The following is a 21,888-nucleotide window of genomic DNA, read 5'->3' as shown; positions in this document are numbered from 1 at the left end:
TTTAATGCTCATAAAAGTTGATAATTTTTCAACCATTCCTCTCTGTTTCATTTTGCCTTCTCTGCCCCTCCTTGTCTTCACAGGGTCCCCAGAGGGCTGAAACGAGGTCTTCATGGTGCTCATGTCCAACTCGTGTCACATGAGGTAATTATAGTTCAATCCTTTAGCTCAAAATGTCCTTCTTGCCTGGATTGAGGAGGAAGCAGAAGAGATGAGAAAACATTACTCCCACTGCTAGCACTGAGATCTCTCCCACAGGACATGGTAGGGCTGTAGCCAACCTTCAAACAGCCCTTCTGCCCAGCCCAGCCTATGAAGAGTCTCTCTGCACAAGAATTCCTTGATTATTTCTCTCTCCTTCTTGGCAATGAAAACCTAGAAACCTTTAAAGAAAGTCTCATCTCATCTTCACAGCTCCTTGTGAGGGTAACAAGAGGCAGTGGGAGCACACAATCTTTGTGTGCTCAGCCATAATGGCTTGACTTATTTCAGAGTCAATTGACAGTCACCTTACAATACACATTTTGCCAGCAGTCAGCTTTGCTGAAATCCAAGAAGATGACATTTTGTGGTTTTACTGGGAGAACAACATGGGTTACCCTGTTGAAGAAGGAAACATGGTTAGACAAGCAGGGTTTTACTCACACAGAGTCCTGTTGGTGCTGACAATGACTGCATTGTCCTCCAGGTGTTTTTCAATACCTTCCAGAAAACTCTTCTGTACTTTTACCAGGCAGTGCAGTAAGACTGACAGGCCTATAGTTTCCAGGCTCCTCTTTCTCACTGTTCTTGAAAATCAAGACCTCTCTAGATTCCCAAGACTGCTCAAAAATTACCCAGAGACGCTTCGCAATGACACCAGACAGATTTCTGGGCATTTTCTGATTAATCCCTCAAGAGATTTGTAGGGATCCAGATGGAGCAGCAGATCCCACATGTGTTCAGAGTCAAAGAGGTGTTGATCATTCTCACAGTCATGGTCCTGCAGCTCAGGCCGCTGAGACCCTCTTGCTCCGTCATCCATGGGTAAGATGGAAAGACTGCACTAACCACAACTGTCTTGTCTGTGTTCCTCTTGGTGACGTGACCATCATCTTCCTATTATAAAAAGTAGAAGTCTTTAAAAATGAGAGTTCAGTGGATCAAAATTGCATTGCCACTTCTGCTTCAGGCTGAGATCAGGAACAGAAAACTTGAAGGGGCAGCTTCTGACTTCTTTGACATTTGTGTGATTACATTAACGCACACGGGAGTGTGCAATGAAAATTGGGCCAGAGTTTTGTAAATAGAGATCTTGGAGTGCCACAGGTAAGAAAGGTAAAGAAAGGTAAAGAAAGGCTTTAAAAACATTACTTCATAGATCCTTGGATTTTTATGATGTGCTGAGTGTTTTCTGAACCTTCCTGACTTAAGGTTGTAAGGCTCACTGCCAATATGCAATGACTGAAGGGAATGTAAGAGCAATGGTATCACAGCTGCCACTTTTGTCTCCTGGACTATCCAAATGTCAGAAGGAGCCTCCATGAAAAATGCAAGTTATAACAGAACTGGCAAGGATGACACATTTTGGTTCTATGAACCTGAAGTGAAATGAAGCCATCCAACATTTTGGCATGCAAGGCACAACTCCAAAAGGCTGAATCAGATGACTGTGGTATGTAACCAGCATTCCTCAGGATGAAAAGGCAGCATCTGAGAGTCTTTGTGGCCCTCAAGCCAAGACAAGGAAAAAGTAGGAGCTGGGCAAAACACATTCCTCAGGAGCCCATACTGTTGTGCACATCTCTGTATTTTTTTCCATGGCAGACACTATTGGCTTGCAAATCTCACCAGCTGCCTGTGTCATTTTAGGAGCATCCAGTCAAGTCATCCTGTATGAGGCAGTCACTACACTTGGTACTCTGGCTGCCATCGAGATTGTTACTTCGTGTGATCTCATGTAATCACCTGCACTCCCTCTAGCCAGAGATTTGCTAACAAGGAAAAACTTACAGCTATTTTTCCTGTTCAGTGGTGGCACAGAAGTTTGTGGCTATGGGAAATGTAAGACTGGCAATGTTTATGACATCAGGAGACAAAATCTCTTTGAATGAATGTAAATACTGGTAAATTGAACCGATTTCAAAATGAATGGGAAACTTGTAGCCAGCCAGAGCCACAGAGACCTCCAAAAAACCTGCTTTTTGGGATACTGCACTTCTCTGGTCAGCATCGCACAGTGCCTGGTTCAGCCCAATGCAATATCCAGTCCAACCAAGGCATGCTAGGACTCCTCAAAGGCTCAGTTCCCAACTTCATCTCTTTCTCTAATCATCATGCAAGATTTTAAATACTAAAAGCTATGGTCTCTGAACTAACTTTTCCATCTCAGATGGCCTGCCCTGCCCAGACCTGCCAAGAGTGCCCAATAGCAAAGGTTTGACATTTTCCAGCTCTCTAGGAGATACAACCCAACTTGGGCTCTCAGGAAGGGAAAGCAACCACCTGGCTTCCCCCTTTTGCCTTCCCTTGTGCCATGACCCAGACAGTGGCAGTTCACAGGACGCAGCCAGCATCACAGGAATGCGCACTGCCCTCGAGGGTGGTGCCCTTTGTGACAGTGGTCTGGTGTGACAGCAGCTGTTTGTGATGCAGTGCTCTAGAAGAGCACCTCCCTCCGGGAGCAGCAGCTGCCAGGGCAATGCTTACAAGTCTGCAGCAGAAGATGCTAGAGACAACCATGGAGAAGGAGGAGCAGCTGGGAGCATGGCCGGCACAGTCATGTGGCTTTGCTGTATCAGCTTCCCTGTGCAATGATGCAAGTGCAGGGACAGGCCACCAGCAACAAGTAGCACAGCAGGAGTCACCAGGGCTATCCTTGTGTATTGAGTGCTACCAAAGTGCTACATGGCTGTGGTGGCACAAGAAGCAGGGGCCTTTTGTGAGGGAGATCATCGTCTCCTTTAAGAGGAGCCCTCCCGAGGACCTGGATGGGAGCTGCCCAGCCAGAAGTGCATGCAGACAGGCCCCACTCTGGAAAGCCACCCAGCCACAGCAGCAGGATGGCCTGGAGGACAGGGAGGTACAACAGCCAGAAAACCAAGGACAGGGTTTCTCTCTGAGGTGCTCTGGGGGACTCAATGACAAATCTGTGCAGGTGAGTGACAAGGACAGAATGGGATGGCCTGAGACAGGACGGGACAGGGGCACAAGCCTCTCCTGGGCGGCTGACTGCCCCTCACCACAGGTGACAAGGAAGTTCATGGAGGGTATCTTGAATATGTAGGTAATGAAGGAGCAGCTAGGAGCCCAAGCTCCAATCATCAAACCAGTGGCCTTGATCAGGGAGCAGGAGCATGAAAATGCCACTGACACAGAGCTGTCCAAGGAAGAGGAATGGGAAGATGCCATAGACACAGAGCTGTCAGAGGAAGAAGAATGGGAAGATGCCATTGATGGTGAGGTGTCAGAGGAGGAGGAATGGCAAGATACAATAGGCATAGAGATGTCTCAAGGAACAGATGCTGTTGGGTCACCTTCTGTCCACCACCGGCTCAGTTCCTTTGGTCTGGAGGACAACCCTAATCCCAAGGAGAGTCCCAGCTTCCCCAGCAATGTGGGCAGAGAGGCTTCAGGAGACGCAGCTGACAAACTGCTGAGAGCATTTCCTGGCCCAGCAGATTCCCAGCTGGCTAATTCTGCCCTGCTTGTAGCTCCTGAGGAAGAGGAGCACCATACACCTCTCAAATATCAGGAGGCAGAGCCACCAGCTTCTTCTGCCCCTGTAGAGGCTGCAAGAGCAGCAGGGGCAGAGAACCAGGCACCTGCTCCTTGTGGCCCCATAGGCAATGGCCCAGCTCAGGTGGACATAGCCCAGTCCATGGAGGCTGAGGGCCTGGACAAGTCTACGTGTATAGTCCAAGGACTTGATGAGCCACCAAGAGAAATATGGGGCCAGGAACAAAGCAAGAAAAAGGTGACAGAAGAAAAAGTCAAAGCAGAAGGAGCAGAGAATCTGGAAGCTGGCCTGCAGAGCCTCACAGCCAATGCTCCACTACTGCTGGACTCAGCTGATTACATCAGAGCTGAGATCATTAAGAGGGCCTGGCTTATGATCCAGGAACCTGTACAGGAGCTAGAAGAAGAGTGGGAGCAGGAAAGAAGCATGGATGAGGCAACAGCAGCAACAGCCAGAGCAGAGGAGACAGAAAGTCCACCACATGCTGTACACAACCCCACAGTCGATACCCCACCTCTGCTGGACATGGCTAACTACATCAGGACTGACGTTGTTAAGAGGGCCTTGCTTATGATCCAGGAGCCTGTCCAGCAGCCAGAAGAAAAGCGAGAGGAGGAAGAAAGCGGGGACAAGGTGCCAACAGCAAGAGCCAGAGCAGATGGGCCAGAGAGCCCAGCACATGCCCCACACAGCCCCCAGTCAATAACCCACCTCTGCTGGACATGGCCAAGCACATCAGAGCTGAGACTGTAAAGAAGGCCCATCATTTGGTCCAGAGACCTTTCCAAGAAGTGAAGGAGCAGCAGGACCGGAAAAAAAGCCCAGAAGAAGCAATTGCACGACCTGCAGGATGTGCCTACAGTCTTCTTGCCTCTACCGTCATCAACACCCCAGCTTATGAGAGATGGCTGAGCCGTCCCCTCAAACTGCGGCGCAGGAGAGAGGCAGAAGCAGGAACCAACAGCCAATGCCACAGACCTGCAGGACACAGCCCAAGAGATACTGCACAAGGCTATGCTTGTGGTCCAAAGATTCCAGACTATGGGACAGCAAGATCAGTGGAACAACAAGACCAAAGGAGCAGGCAGAAGAGCAGGGAAAAGGGCCCAGGTTAGATAATGAGAGTTACAGACACATTTAGGATTTGATGTAGACAAATTTTGATGCTAATAAAAGTTGTTACTTTACCAACAGTGCCTCTCTGCTTAGTTTTGCCTCTTGCCCTAGCTCGGTTTTTCTCTGTAAAGAGTTTTGTTATTTTGTCTTTTATTAAAACTTTTGTTTCCAACACTGTCACAGAAGCCATCCTGCTACTTTTTGCCATCTGAGATAGCTAAGGTGTCCCTCTTGGTGAGGTGACCACCCTCATCCTGTAATGGGGTGATATATTTTCATCACAGCCTTTTGCTATCCATATATTTGAAGAAATCTTTTATTTTCTCCTGCAGTTCTGGTCAACTTCACTTCAAGTTAAACTTTGGCTGCACGAATTTTCTCCCTACAGCAGCAAGCATCTTCTGTGTTCTTCTCTGTGATGTTTCCTCTGTCCATAAACCTTCATTTTTCACCTTAATTCAAAGAGAAGGACCCTGTTCAGCCAAGCTGCCTTTTGCCTTATCTGCTTGACTTCAACATTTAGGATTTGCCTCTCCTGTTCACTTTGGAAATCAGAACTACCTCCATCATAACCTCTCTGTGGCTAAGAAGAATTATCATCTTTGTTCATTTTTAAGGGACAAAACTGAAATAGGACAAATTATTCAAATAATGAAATAGGCCAAATTATTCAAATAACAATTTACAGGAAACAAACAGACCATTTTCTGTATGTCAGGCTTGTGAGAAGGTCCCGACATACTGAGCAGGCTGATGTCAGCTGACTGCGAGCTGGTGTCAGATGAATACGAAATATTCAATTCATATTATAAAATTACATATTTTCCCCATACAGACAGCATCTCTAAAGACCTGCTAAAAGCTGAGGCCATTTATTTCTAAATGGGACATGCTCATATGTGTCTCTAGATTCCAGTAGGTAATGGGACAAGATAAAAAATACCCAAAGAACCATCCCTGGAGTTTGGAACTTTCTGTCCAGCAGACACAAAGGGTAAGAAATTGAGTTTTTCCTGGGGAAAATGGTGGAGTAAACATCCGTTTCCTCTCTTTAAAATGTAGTTGATCTTCTCCAGATTTGGTGATGTCCAAAGGAGAAGAAGCATACTACAAGCAAGAGACCTCATAAGCTGCAGCATGGAACAGGTATGAAACGGGGTGTTTTCTTCTTTCTCTCAAAAAGGCATCAAATGGCCTTGTTTTCACCCCACTGTAAAAAAGTAGTAAGTTGAAACATTGAAAAATAAAAGTGGACAGAAAAACAGTTTCCTTCCAGGCTTCAAGTTAGAAACTGTTAAGACAAGCCATTCTGACCTCACAGTTTAAATTTCATATTTGCGAAAAAACAGACTTTATTTATTTGGATGGGAATTACTTACCTATGGAAGCAACAAATTGCAAAACCACCCCCCAGAAGTGGCAATGGCAGTATCACATCAAGAACCAGACCTTGAACTGGATCAGTGCTCACAGCATACAATTCTTCAAAAACACCCTTTTCTTGCAGTCTAACACTCTCTTCTCCTTTCTAGGCCCTGTGGTCACCTTGTTGGGACCTACCTTATACATCTTTCTTTGAAATTCTTTTATATGCAAGGGAAGTTCTTAAAGAAAAGTAATAATTGCTGTGAAAGTCACAAGTTTTGTGCTGGGAATACACACATAATTTCAGGATTTTGGCTATGTAACAGTTTTCAACAAAACTGTATAAAATAACTCTTGCTACAGAATGGAAGTTGCCCTAGAGCAAAGTAAAATAAGTTATATTTGCATTATGTAAAGTGTTCTGTGATGTGACTATGCATGTATATACACACACTTCTATTAAAAGGAGGGAAAAATCTCTTTTAGTTCACGTTTGTAAATTGGGATAAAGTGCCAAGCTTTGATTGAAGGGAAAGCTTAATTTCAACACCTGAACCAACAATAGATATTTCAATATCCATACATACATATTGCACAGCTTTTATTTGAAATTTCAGAAAATAATGGTGGTAAGAATTTAAGCACTATGTTAAATCTTCAGCCAGTCTTTCCACTCAATATATTTGTTAAAACAATGTGCTGAAGCAGCAGGAATTTATTATTGGGCTTTTCCACACAAGACACACTTTGGATTTTTTCATTCTAAATCTTTTAACAGATGCATAAAGTAATAAAGGGCTTTATACAAAAAGCTTCAGTTACGATGTAAGTTCAAAGAGCGAGGGTAATGAAGATATGAAATATCAACTCTTGACCTATATCTTAATTAGTTCCAGACTTTTAGTCTAATATTTTTAGGTGGTTTTGATATCAACAATGGTATAAACTGAAATCTGCAACAGACATTACACTGTGGAGAGAAGTCAGTTATCATTAGCATATATTTAGAGTAAGTTTCTGGATTGAATTTGTGCAACTAGCTGGGTTTAAGTATGACTTTTATAAATTCAAAACCCTGGTATACCAAGCATGTGTCCTACATAACTGTGAGCTAACATCCCACTGTTGCTGACCTTGGGTTTATTGACAGACTAAGGGGTGTCCGAGACACAGAAATCATTACTATGTCACAAGAAGTAACTAATAATGCATATTTTGTCGGGAGAGATGAAATCAGATGATAATATAGAGAGCCTGCACACCTAATACCTTACCAGGATACACAGTGCCTTTGATTTCTGAAATGTACATACAAAATACTAGAACAAACATAGAGGAATCAGACACACAGCAAATACACAGGCACAGTGAGAGATATACCTTGCAGGTTTCACTGTCAGCACTGGCACAGTGCAGCTGGTACAGGAGCTGCAGAGATGAATTAGATCAGATTTCCTCTATTCCTTGTTGGCTGCAGCACAGATATTGGTTTCTTTCTCACTGGCCCCTTGCATGGCTCCTTCTTTACAAGAGACAAAATTTTCCTGATGGCCATACATACCAACTTTGACTTTAGAAAGGATGGGACTGTGTTGCACAAAGAAACAGCTATGCTGTCATGAAGTTACATTAGATTTTTAAAATATAGATTTTCTTGATTTTTCAGTGTAAGAATTAATTTTCTTACCTTACTTATTTATAATCCTGCTTTTCCTCTAGTAGCATCCTATCATTCCTTCCTGAAAAAAACACATGGAGAACATGTTATTTACCCAGTACCTACACAAATCAGCTCCCAGGCTCAAATCTGGAAAAGGCAGACCTCTGTGAAGCTTGTAATACAGGTTTCATTTATAAGTCCTAGATTTTAAGATATGTCTGATGGCTTTTTTTCTTCATCTCCTAAGGGGCATAAAACACAGTATGCAAGCTGTTTGTAAGGATACTGAAACAGAAGTCATTGCACACGGAGATCAAGCAGCTGTTGAATCAGTAAAGCTTGAATTAACCCAAAGACTTACAACCAGGTTTGCATTTTTTGGAGCCTCTCATGTTGCACATTAGCTGGGCTGCGTGAGGTAATCCATGGTATTCATCAGGTTTCCAACACAGCTTCTTGGGCAGTAAGTGAGCTCCAGACTAAGAAATTATATAAATAATTTATACTTCTATAGTATTTTGCATCATATTAGAAGAGTTCTTTTTGTGGAAAGAATAGAATGAAACTTTTTATAAGGACATAAGCAACACAGGCAGCAAAATATGTATATTTCAGTAATTATGTCACTATCATAGCATGCTCCTGGAAGTAAATCACATTTCTTTTTCCCAGCAGGCTACTTATTGTTGGGTAAAATCCACTGCTTGTGGGCAAACAGGAAATATTCCTGTCAGGTCAGGGCCCAGTTTGCCATTTCTTTTAACTCACTATATGGAAAAGAGAAACCAAATGTAAGAAATGCAGAACAATGCCTGCACTTAAACAAGACTAACCTTGCTCATTTTTTATGTTTTAAAGTTGTTGAAGAATCTGTGCTTGAGCAATTAAAGCTTTGGTAAGGACTTGCAGCTCAAACGGTGTTTAAAAAATGGCTTGAACAACTTCTGGAGTATTTTGCAGCAAGAATAATTAGGCAGTGAGATCAGCATATGTAAAAGCAAAACAAAATTGTAGTTTCATTACTGCTGCTAAAAATCCCCAACCTGTAAAGCTTGTGTAAAGCTTCATCAATCACAGAAACTTACATAACCATTAGGGCATCTACCCTTTTGAGATGTGGTAGCGCTGAGAGATCAGATTAAGCTTTCATAGGCTGCTCAGTGAAGAATTGTATTCTGATACACAACAGGGAGGCAGAATACTCTAGGATGCAGCTACATTTGAAATTACTGAAATCCTGAAAATGTGATCAGTTAAAATGTTGACCTGGTTTAACATCTTATAAGAACATTTGAAGGAGAAATGGAAGAGATTGACTCATTAGATAATACTGAAGCTGAAACTTTTGGCAGGATGATGGTTCTGTTCACAACAGAAACTGAAACTACATGTATGGGAAATGGCACCTCTTCAGCACATATATATTTAAATATCAAAGTGTTTAATCTTTTGGGGGAGAAGTAGTAGGTCTGTAAATACATGTTTGATAAGATGTGTCCTCTGCCCCAAATTTGGCACATAGGTTGCAAGCCAAATAGACCATCTTCAAAGAACCTGGCAACTGAAAATAAAGACTGAACAGGGGACCAGACTGTCTAGAAGAAAACACAGCTGCTTGATTATATTATCTGGGCAGATTTAACCCCTAAAATACAGTAATTTCCTGGCAGAGCACCTGTAGTCAAAGAAGATGGTTTTTACAGCCAGGTTGTGCTCACTCCTGTCAATGTCTGCTTCCAGCCACTGCGCAAGACACTTGGGAATGAACAATGTCTGCACTCACACTGTTCCCAGTGAACTGCTTCTTCCTTTCTCAGAATCTGCACAAATTTGCCCTTTTCTTAATATTACTCCCAATCTAGAAGCCCACGTCCTAGTTTCAAGAAACATGACTTGCTGCTTAGGAATGTAAATAGTTTTGCATCCTGGTCTTTGAGAAAGAGCCCATGGAGTGGGAGAAGGATCCTCTTTGTTCTACCCCATCCTGAGGACCATGGGTGGGTGACCTCCACACCCACAAGCAGAAAGCTCCTGGCAGAGGAGCAGGCAGGAAACCAGGGCAGGTCAAATTTTTTTGTGAATGTGTTTCATTATCATGGTGAGGGCATGCCCTCCAGCAGGCTGCAGCAGGGAGAAGGTGGATGATGAGACAACAGAGCATTTCAGTGCCTTTCAAAAGGGGGCGTTTGAGGGCTCTCTTCAGGGCTTTTTTGCCTCATTTACTTCGTACACATAGACACATATGTGCAGATGCCTGGCTTGCTGCAGTGCTAGGCAGCAACAATGCATGAGAGGGAAGCAGAGGCTTTCCTGACACCTTTTTAAAACATTTTGTCAAAGGTTTTTACCTACCAGCACAAACAGATTATCAGATTATCACAGCCTTTAAACAAAGAGCACATCACAGGATCAGGGCAGCTACAACAAAGTACCATCCACAAGGAAAGGGTGGCATCACTCTGAATCCACGGGAATGCCCTTCAGCCCCTGTGGATCAGGAAGTGCTGAAACAAACCAGGCAGTGCTCCTAATCTTCTCACCCAGGCACACACTTCTCTTCTATCACTTTAAAGTAGAATTTCTACTGGGACAGCATATCTAGGAGCAACATAATATTTCACAAAGCTGTTGAGCATCACTTAATGTGATTCAAACTGCTGAACCAAAATTTCGATGTTCATAATAAGTGGAAATTATATTGATTCAAATAATTGCCCCTCATTTATGATGGAAACCTTAAGTAAACAACAGAGTTATCAATAGTTACCACAAAACAAAATTCACATTCCCAGTTTGCCCTTTCATATATTTGAGGACTGCCAAAGGATTTCTTTACTTTTAACTAGATGGCTTACTGATTCCAACAAAGCCAGGAAAACATATGCTGAGTTATGCACATGAACAAAGGGAAACAATTAATAATGTGTTGAAAAATATTTGATTATGTGCAACTCTCTTATTTTTATTTTGGCGATAACTACCATCCAGCAATATCAGAGTCTTCAACGAGGACAGTAAATAGTAGTCAGTTGCTTAGAGCCCAAATTAAATTCACATATTCATGAATGAACTGAAGTAGACTAATCATAAAGTAAATTATCATGACTACTAACATATTCAACTGGTAAAAGTGATTGTGAAATTTTGCCAAAGGACTACAAGGAATTTCTAGTAAAATTAAACTCAAGTAGAGAAAAATCAGATGCAATTTCATATCCAGATGAATATGAATTTCTTAGAATAAAGAAAAAACTCAAATGCTTAAAAAATACGATGGCAATTGTTTAAATTCTCAACATTGATATTATTAAATAATTTAAAACGGCTTTTAGGGCCCCTCTAAGGAAATCCTGTCCCAAGGCTAATGCTAGGAATACAAAGATAATGTCATATAACAGTTTCTGCTCAAAACTATGGAGTACTTCTGTTTACCAGTGTAGCTGAACATTTCTCATTGTAAAAGTTCAATTAATATAATTTCATCCAAAGAGATCAGTACAATAATGTTACAAAATAGGAGAGTATTGCTTACATTGGATTTGCTGCACAAACAGGTTCTGAGTTTGTTGGGCAAAGGTTGGAATTTCATCTTTTCTTTATTCTAAAAAGCTACATTTTTCCCATTAAGAATACATATGTATATAATTTGAAACTTGGGGAATCCCTTGTGGAATCTGAAGCAAGAAGCATTGATTTATCTGATTTCTCTGACACTGAGCCAACTGGGTGGACTCCATTACCACACCAGCTCCCTGACTGTCTGTGGGGAGCTGGTCAGAAGAAGTGTAGGGAAGCTCTTGGAGAAGGAGAGGTTCCTGATCACTCTGATGTTTGGAAAAGCCAATACTTTCCCAGAATTTCTGACAGCTTAAAGGACTCTTAGGAGAATCATAATTTTTCGCTGGGGAGTTCATCTCCTTCTTCACATCCTGCTTGAGAAGAAATTTTCCTGTGCATGAATGTCAAATTGTTCAAGCAAAGCTCAGGCTTTTGCCATTTATCTGATTCCAGTTTTTTGATTTTGAATCTGAAGGACATCAGTTGGGATCTTGAGAGAAAACCTACTGTTGCAGCTGCTGCCAAGGAGCAGACATCTTCTTTAAACACAGGAAGACTGTATTCCTCTTTTGTTAAACAAGCCTCATGTTCATTTTAAAGTATTATAACCATAAATACTATGCCCTAAATAGAAAATTCCATTTGAAGGGTCTAACAGCCTAGAGAAGTTGAAATATAAGTTCTAAAGAGTATAGTCTCTGACTAGCAGCACCTCTTGTGGTGCTGTCTCTCTGTTCTCTCAAGACAGAAAATAAGGGGGTTTTTGGTTTGTTTTATTTTTTTGTTTTGGTTTTTTTGGGTTTTTGTTTGTTTGGTTGGTTTTGGTTTTGTTTTTTGGGGTTTTTTGGGGGGGTTTTTTGGGGGTTTTTTTGTTTTTTTTTTTTTTTTTTTTATTATTTGTTTTTTTTTTTATTACTGCCTGAATAGACGCTCCCAAGCAGAAAAAATATCCCATAGAGACAATAGGTTCAAAAAGAAAAAAAATTAGCTGTGCATTCTTTTGGAATTTCAGGTTTTCTGGGAAGAAATAACTAATTTGCACTGTTTTAGAGTAATTGTTCACTTGCAGAAAATTTCTGTTTCTGAATAAGAATTTCTTAGTGTGTACTTGGCCGGTTAATTTTGGGTTATTTATTTAGGAACTCTTGTATATACTCACCCCTTTCAAGTTAATAGGAAACTTTTAAAACTATAAACATGTCACTAAACTTTCTCATTTCTAACTAAGGAAGGATTCTCAAATGCTAAGCCTCAGTATTTCAGCAATAGCAATAAATTCTTGATTGCAGCTTTCCTGAGAGAATCATAAATATTTTTGTCAGTGTGCAGTTCTACCATTTGCTAAATGATGCGACGTTCGTGGCAGTATCAAAAGTCCAAATCATAATATCTTGCCAGGAAGTTTTCAAGCAGCTCTTGGACTTCACTATGCTTTCTCTTCAGTGTCAAGCAAACATAAGATCAGTATTTTCCCTGCTGACTACTATTTACTGACATGATTTTCTGGATGGCACAACAACAGATACAACTTACAGAACGTACTATTATGAAAAAAGCAGAAACAAATGGAAGTGTTGTTTATTTGGTAGTTCAAATTATTTTATGCCTAAATCAAGGAAGGATATCCCTGCACACAAAACAGGGAACAAATTCCTGTGGAGAGGAAGCAGCCACAGAAGCCAGGCAAAGGATTTACTGTAATATTAATTCCCTGTGTATTCTCTGTCCATGTCTGCACAGCTATGACCAAAAAACAGGATGCGATCCTGGTAGAAATTATTTGTAGGTTGAGTTTTTAATTTAAAGCTAAAGAAAATGTGCTGAGAACATTTATGCCTGTGATGCTACACAATTATGCATGGCTTGGCTGCTACACAGGATATCAGGTTCCTCATAAGCACAGAATCCCCTCCTTTATATATAACCCAAAATATTGAAAGGTTGATATGTTTAACTGATTCCCATCTGTTGTTGTTAATCTCTGTGTGAAATATGTCATAAAACTCACTGATTTATACTACTCTTCCTTCTCAAATCAAAATTAGGCATGAACATGAGTTTAAATGTTTGATTTCAGATTTGGTTTTATTTATCCTAGTAATTATTTTCTACAAAACAAATTTTCCACTAGTCAGTAAAGTGTTAAGAAAGAGATCAGAAATGTGCAATGAAGTGTGAGAACTAATAATTAATAATAACTTTAATGAAAATATTTCTTCTCCATCATTTCTTTTCTCCAAGGACGAACTGAAAGATGTAAAATTTATCCTCCTTGCCAAAATTAAGCAACAAAACTTCCAGGGGGAATTTTCAGTGAAAGCATATCCAAGCAGAAAAGTTGAGTGTTTTTGTGGTTCTCTAACCATCTGTGAAGCTGTCACAGAAAGTTTTATGGCTCTTTTTTGAGACGTTATAATTCTCTCATAAGTGTATTGGACATAATTCAAACTCTTGAAAGTATTTTCTAGGTACCATGAACATCAGTGCCTTCCATGCTAGCATGAGTTGTGTAGAAATACAGCAGATACTTTTTCTCTGTTTAGACAAAAAAAGGGATCTTTCTTCACATATAAACGGGGCCCTTTTGGGTACTGTGTGTAATTTTTAAAGCAACTTAATATGGGTAATTAGTTCCTTTGTGAAAATCTGACTTCTATGTTGTGAAGCAGAAATGTAAAAGCTTTTGAAATGTACAAATACTTACATGGATACTTAGTGAAATTGTTCCACTCTTTGCGGAACATTTGGGAATTTCTGCATCTCTTACAGCTCCTCTCTCTCAAGTTTGTTATCTTCTGCTGAACTCAGTCTTTGAAAAGATGTTAAATTGATTAAGCTCATCCCTCTCAGCTGGTGATTGTTCAGAAGGTTAGAAGTTCATTAATTCAGTTTTCACCAATGTGGGATGGAGGGAGGACCCACCTTTCTGGCAAAGAAAGCACAAACATGTTCGTGGAGAGATTGAAGCCTGTCTGTCAAATCAGTGGCTATTTAAAGACCTTCTACATCTCATTTCTATGTTCCTAGACCATGGCTAGACTGTGAAAAAAATAGTCATCGCAAGGAAAAGATCTTTAACTACCCATTGTCCTCTGCTCACCAAAGCCATGAGCTTATTCAGCAACCACCAGCAAAATGTTTCGGTAAGATGTCAAACCATAACCACATGCCAGGCTCTCTCTAGCCGCAGCCACATCTGTCCCAGAGGGACAGCAGCCTCCAAGAGTGCTCTCCTGGCAGGCTCAGCTCTGAGTCATCCTCCAGCCTCCATGTCCCTATGACAGCCATGGTTTTGAGTGCAGGGAAGAATAATAGCTAAAGAGAGAAGTTTACACTGGCCATATCCGTACTGGGTGCCCTGTGCACCCTTCTGGGTGTCTTGTCTTTACAGGCCTAGCTCTGGCCTGGTCCCAGGGGTCAAATGCCTACTTGTGGCTCCAGCTCTCCTGATGTACTTCCATCCTTGTAGCACCAAAAAGAGAGCCCAGTTCATACACCCTGACACTGCTCCACTATGCAGAACAAACCCTGGGAAGCAGGAACAGGACATTGTCTTCAAAAGCACTCTGCTGGTCCACACATCATGCCTAAAGGTCATAGTCAGCCTCTCCCAACAAGTGCACCCACTGTCCTGCTGGGGCAGCCATTTCTGGAAGGCTTTCTCACCTTCTAATTTCTTTCCTAATCCACACAAGTACCAGTAATTAGCAGGGGGAGACTGACTTGACCCCATGGCACCTCATTAATCTTTTTCTCTTCCTCATGGACTATTCTTCTCTCATCACACTAGAAGATCAAAGCCCAGGGACTAGATAAGCAGAAAAAAAAATTCCCATCAGTTTTTCATTGTGCATCTGGGAGAGGTGGGGATCAGAATTAGGCAGACAGTTTATTTACTACATAGTGGTTTATCCCTTCCATCTAGGGGAAAGAATTTTCTGTGTGAAGGAAAGCAGCACTTCTCTTTGCTTTTGCAGCCAGCATCTTCCTGCAAGCAGCGGAAGATATATCTTTTTTGAGTTCTCCACGTAAAAAAATAAATTATTGGCAATTATTTACACTGCTTTCACGTTTCTGTCTTTCACTTTAGTCATTGCATTAGGTATTGGTTTTGCAAACTCTTGGTGACCATGGGCACAGTGGAATGAAACCTAGACCCCCACGGTGCTATGGCAGGTTTAGAGGGCAAGGGTCCCAAACTGCAGCATTACACAATTACACCATTCTTATATCCACAGTGCCGAAGACACATCATCCTTTAATAGAGAATTACTTTCTAAGGAGAGTGTAAACAAAGGTATGGACTTTAAAGGAAAACAATTTGTTTCACAAACATTTCGTAGCCTGACTACAAAATGTCTGACCTCTGGCCTCTGGGCAGCAGTCTGACTGGCTACTGCAAGCCAGCAAAACACCAAAATGCATTTCACTGAAAGTAAACAAAACCACAAACCTAAGCATTCAAAATAAAATTTGAGAGCATAAAATAAACCTTTGCCAACAATATGGTGTCTATTTCAATGAAAGTCTTGGGTGTTATTATTTTAAAGAGAAAGTTTTCATTATGTACAGTGACATAATCCAAATACTGCAGTAAGCTTTGCTTCAATTAGGAACTCTGAAATTCTCTCTACTGAAGGGAAAAATAAAGGTCATTTTATGCTTTAGCAGAGGTGAGGAGCAGAGGAAGAGTTTCTGTCCCAGGCAATTTGCTCTTTTTTGTCCTAAAATGTACAGACTGTGTGACTAATCTCCCATTGATTCTGAAATACCTCAGTGACTCGAATGGAAAACCCCTTCTTTCCTCCACAGACAGTCCTGATACCATTTCCTTATGCATGGTCTTTGACATTTCTGTGCAATTCCTAGAAATCTCCCAGCAAGCTGCCTGCAAGCTATTCTCCTCGAGGACTTTCTCATATCCAGGTGCAACACATCTGCCTTAACCATCCAGCTTGAAAACATTTAAATCCCTCTTCTACACTCATGCTTCCTTTCTCTGTTTTCCTCCTCTTGCAGCCACAAGTGCTGTGCAGCCTGCCCAGAGTGGCACTGAGATACCCCAACAGATCAACCTTCTTCAGATGGCATGAAAAGAGTTCCACTATGAAAATGAAGGGCAATTTTAATTCTTTTAAAGTGGAGGTGTAAAGTTACGTGTAACTCATTATGTTCCTCCAGTTTCAAATCCGGTTGTATGAATGGCTCTGGAGCAGATGATTGAAGTCAAGAGCAGTCTCTGCACCCCATGGACATTTACCCATGGAGCTATAGCCAATATCCTACCATATTCCCATTCTTTTCCTAACCTTGTGTTAGCCTGAGAAATGTGTTTACCTATTCCTCTTCACTCCCAAGGAAACTGAGTGCAGCAGTGATTACCTCCAAACAAACTTTCAAAGGTTCAAAAGGAGGAAAAGTACAACAGAAAAGCACATTCCACCAGATTCATCTTGGAAACAATTGCTTAGAAATGTTACTAAGTCCTTTTGTTCAACCTGCCTTTATGTTAGAAATTTTTTAAAAACAAGCAAACAAAAAACCAACCAAACAAAAAAAACAGTGGTCTTTCCACTTCCCTTCTCCACAGGTCCTTATCGACTACTTTTGAATTAGATCAACATCTCTTCAGCAGGCTTACAAAATTCTTTTTGGTTTCAGTCTATCCATTTTTCTCCATTGCACAGGTTTTCTTGCTTTTGTAGAGAAAACTGTGAAATACACATTTGTGCAATATATGCGCAAAAAAGAAAAAAAAAAAAAAAAAGCAACCCACAGGAGGCCTCACAGCAAGGTTTCACTGATGACTTTCCCACAGAAAAATGCAGGCCAGTCGTTCTGCATCTTGTGGCTCTGTCCAGGGGGTCTGAGACCTCCTAAGTCAATTCTGGAATTTTAGTGCCCATGCCCAGCCATGCTTTAATGTTTCCTCATTACTGATCCATCCTCTGTGGTGCTGGTCATCTCACCACCATCAAACCACAGCTCCTACGCCTCACAGGGCCTGAGACAAGCAGAGGAGATTCATAACCATTTTACCTCCATGATCTTCCTTTTGGCTCTTTAGTGAGGATTAAGGAGGTGAAGGAAAGATAAGGATCTTGTGAATGTCATGGATTACTACTCAGGTGAAAGGACTTTTTCTTTGTTGAATTCTTTAAACATGATCAGCACTGGTGGTATCTGGGAGAGGACTGAGAGGCAAAATGTCCTTTGAGCAAACAAAAAATGGCTTATCTACAAAAACCCCTGACAAACAAACAAAAAAAAAACCCAAACCAAACATACAAAACAAACCAACAAACAAACAAAACTCCCCAAACCTAAACAAAACAATAACAAAAAAACTTAATGGAGTTGTCAGAATGGCACAGTAAAGCAGAATTGGAAGTTAAAACATCTGAGGGTTCTTCCTCGGGCTGGTCACTGTTGAAGGCAATAGACATGGTTTAGTCAAAACCAAAAACAAATTCAGAGTTTTGTTGCCATGGTCTCAGCATGGTGTCATTTCTGTACAGGGTGATTGGACAAAGAGAGACCTTGCCTTTCTTCCCAGTCAGTATGAAAAAAGTAAGAAAATCATAATAAGAGGTAAAGATTTATGACTAATAAAATATATGTGCACATTTATCACTTTTCTTCTCTGAGGGATGTCATAGTGATTTTATGATGCTGCTAAGGAGAACCTTTTGCTTGGATTGGTTCGGAAACACAAATTCTTTGCATATAATAGTCATTAAGTAGCCTAGTTTAGAATTACACAATGTTAACCCTGACCAATGTGTATTGGAAGCCCCTTGATTTTAAGGGATTTTTCATTCAGTAACCAAAGAAAGCAATTTTTCACCCTGGGCCCACACTTAAAAAAACAAAAACAAAACCAGCATAAATGCTAAATGCAAAAATGAACATTTACACTAAAAGCAATTCATCTAAACTGATGCAACATCGCTTCATATATTAAATTTGGAGCTATTTCAACAATTGTTGGGCAAAACAGTGAGCCTTGGAGCTCAGAGTGCTTAAGGGCTGCTGTGGCAAGTTTCACCATCCCACTGCTGTGCTTGGAGAGTGTTGTGTCATCGCAGTGAGGCACAGCTGCAACGTTGGAGGGCTGAGTACGTAGATTTGGGTTTGGCTACAGTCCTTGCTGCCCCCAGCACACCACAGATGTGCACCCTTTTCCCCTTGTAGTAAATGCTTGAGCCACTGCCAGCAGCAGGGAGCTCCTCTTCTTGGGGGAAATTTGTTCAGTGTCTCTCTGGCCTAGTTAACTGAGTGACCAAGGAGTCCAGGGTTTAAGTATTTCTGTAAAGAGATTATCACTACAAGAGCTTGATTGCAGAAACAGAAGTTTCTAACAAGCAATTTTAAGTAATGAGTCAAGGTGCAGGATGAGGAAAGAGCTGCTACTTGTGTCATTCCAAAAATTGCTTATTAACATTCTTATGCGAAACTGCCTGTACCACATCCCCTGGATATTTTTAAATTAACAGGTTTTTTGTCCATCAACCAACAGTGATAAAAGTTTCCTACGATTTAAGTATGCAACACGAGCATGACACACAGGGTTTCTGGTAAGAAGCTATCTTCCAGCTTCCAGCTCAAGCCTCAGGATGTCATTGCTAAGGACGTCACTGCATGGCAGGTGCCACCACATGGAGCTGGCAGGACAAAAGGTTGTGGGGTCAGTCCTGGCTGGGGACATGTGAGCACTACTTGGGCTGCAGCCACGGCCAGGGATACAGGAGCCCTGCAGGATGGCCTGCTGAGCCAAGGGTTTCAGTTTGTATACAGCCAGGATCAAAAAAGGATTTTAGCTTAGATTAGAGGATGTTTTTTAGGCTGTGCAGGAGAGTTTCTTGTCCTTCCATGAAGAATGGTTGAGTTGGAGGACAGGAGAAAAATGAGCTGTGATGAACTAGAGACACTGAGGGAAATGTTTCTGAGACAGAAGGGAAATGAGTTGCGTTGAGAGGGAAGAGTCAGGGTGAAAGACAGAGCATGTTGGTGAGGGGAACTGGTCACATGTACAGTGAAAGTTGGAGCAACAAACATACCTGCTCTTTGGATTTCACATCATGGCTTACACAGCTCCCTCCAAATGTGAGGTAGCGACAGCAAGTAAAACATAAGGAGTAAAAAATCCTGCTGCAGAGATATTTTACCATCTCCATTTGAGATGAACTGCTTGGTATGTTTTTTTCTTTTATAATGACGTTGTTTTCTGGCTCACAACTCATCATTAATTTTGCCTGGGAGCCTCAGGGAAAAGCAAGAGAGTCTTGGCAAAGAATGTCACAGTTGTAAAGCTTCTTCTCTGGGTCTCCTGAGCAGAGCTGTGCTCCTCCAGATGCATTGCCCCCCGTTGTGCTTCTGCAGCCTGCAACTGATGAATTTGGGCTTGTTCGGGGGGGGTTGGGGGCACATACAAGGATCTCCCAAAGAAGACAGTCCTCCACAAATCTGAGTTACAATGTGACTTCCTCCCACACACTGCAGCTCTCCACAAACTGCTCCAGTTTGGGTCCCCTCTACAGGGTACAGTCCTTCCTGAACGGGGTGCTTCAGTGTGGCCCCCCGCAGGGTCACAAGTCCTCTATCAGCAAACCTGCTCCAGCACAGGCTCCTCTCCACAGGCCACAGGTCCTGCCAGGAGGGCTTCCCATGCGGTCACAGCCCCCTTAGGCACATCCACCTGCTCTGGTGTGGTTCCTCCAGGGGCTGCAGGTGGATCTCTGCTCCCCCTGCCCCTCCCTGTGCTGCAGGGGCAGAGCTGCCTCACCAAGGGCTGCACGGGAATCTCTGCTCTGGCTCCTGGAGCAGCTGCTGCCCCTCCTCCTTCGCTGACCCTGTGTCTGCAGAGCTGTTCCTCTCTGTGTTCAGGTTTCTTCCCCCTTCTTAAATCTAATATCCCAGAAGTGTTGTCAATGTCACTGGCTGGCTCAGCCTTGGCCAGAGCAGGTCCATCTTGGATCCATCTGGCATTGGCTCAGGGGAAGCTTCTGGCCGCCTCTCACAGAAGCCACCCCTCTAGCCCCTCTGTTAGCAAAATCTGTCCCTGCAAGCCCAATACAGTAAGAAATCATTATTTGTGTGGTATTGGACTAGATTTCATCCAGATTCTTCCTCTGTTGAAGTTCAGTTGTATTTTATTCCACTTGGACCTGTCTTGGAGGGGTGGGTTTGCATTTTGGATCATTGGCTGACAACTGGCAGAGCAGGACCCCTCCCACAGAGGTAGCTTGTACCACAGGGGTTTTTTCTAGGTCGTGGAGTTGTGGGAGAGGGAGAATGTTACCATTTTTTTACAACACTTAATATACAGTGACTCAGAGATCATTGGGGTCTAATTTTGGCTTCATTCAGCCCATTATTAACTTTTTGCCCCTTTCTCTAAGAGTCAAGGGTGGGTGACACATCAGTTGGCTCTGCAACTCGTGCTGTGGCTGGAATTTGTCAAGTTAGAGTTGAACAGATTAAGTCCCAAAAGCAAAGTTGTTCTGGGGGTTTGTGGGATGGTTTGGTGGTTTATGGTTTGTTTGGGGGATTTTAGGGGGGTTTGGTTTTTTGTGGTATTTTTTGTTCCCATTTGTCAATTGTGGGTATTTTGCTGCAGCTAAGATCTGTGGGCAGCAGCTGACACTTTAAACTGCTGTCAAGGCTCTGAGAGCACCAGTAAACCTTACTGACCCTGACCAACATCCCACGGGGCCTCCCTGACACACACAGCATCCTGAAACAAGTCAGGGGATGGATGAAGACAAGGATGAAGCCATTCCTTTGATATCATCCTGCTTAACTTACTACCAAAAATGCATGCAGGGGATGGGGGAGAACCAGAGGGAAAGTAACCAGAAGAAATTGCTGAAGAGATTTGTAGGGAATGTAAAAGCACAGCAAACTTTTTACGATTATTGCAAATGCAACATGTAACAGAAATCCTATCTTTTCTGCTCATTCCAGCAGAATTTACTGTTATGGAAGTAGTTTGATAAACTGTCATGCCATGGACAGGGTCAGGACATGACCTGGGAAAGGTCCCAGCTCCCAGGTCTGTAGCTCATAGGGATTAAAAGGGTGCCTGGGTGGAAATCAGTATTAAAATGTTCACCAACAACAAGCTGCATGCAGTTCCGAGGAATGTGACTGTACCCACCTCAGTGGGCCAAGGCAGGAATTTAATGGCCAAAAGGGTCACCTGGTGCTGTTACTCTGCTTACGTAGCAACACTTAACCTCCTCCAGCCAACTGACAAAAACAATTTTTTGGCCTTATATACAGCAGCACAGGGGAAACAAAAGTAAAACTGAAACATTTTCCCCAATGGTGCTGTCTCTTTTTAAACGTTTTAACTCTTCCAGAAAAACATGTGTGGTTCAGAGACCACTGAGATAGATTACTCAGCAAGGCCTGAAAACGCAGACCTGTCGGTGAGCTTTCAGGTACCTCAGGTATGAGCAAAATTTAC

At 42.2% G+C, this 21,888-nt stretch overlaps 1 long non-coding RNA gene across 4 annotated transcripts in view; it reads right to left on the bottom strand.

The window, feature by feature from the left end:
- LOC115491015 (uncharacterized) overlaps window positions 1–21,888 on the bottom strand; it is a 154,012-nt gene that overhangs the window by 85,935 nt on the left and 46,189 nt on the right. For 2 of the 4 annotated variants that reach the window (XR_012053032.1, XR_012053034.1), the window contains exons 1-2: window positions 14,122–21,880; window positions 7,887–7,938 (exon numbers count right to left, since the gene is read on the bottom strand). This is a non-coding gene — a long non-coding RNA (uncharacterized lncRNA). Of the gene's footprint in view, window positions 1–7,886; window positions 7,939–14,121; window positions 21,881–21,888 lie in introns of those variants that run through there. The other 2 variants (XR_012053031.1, XR_012053033.1) reach the window with 1 other exon arrangement.

This window comes from Taeniopygia guttata, chromosome Z (assembly GCF_048771995.1).
Source record: "Taeniopygia guttata chromosome Z, bTaeGut7.mat, whole genome shotgun sequence".
In the NCBI taxonomy this organism is placed as follows: Eukaryota; Metazoa; Chordata; class Aves; order Passeriformes; family Estrildidae; genus Taeniopygia; species Taeniopygia guttata.
The sequence above is the reverse complement of the archived record's forward strand: the minus strand, read 5'-3'. Positions and strand labels throughout refer to the sequence as shown.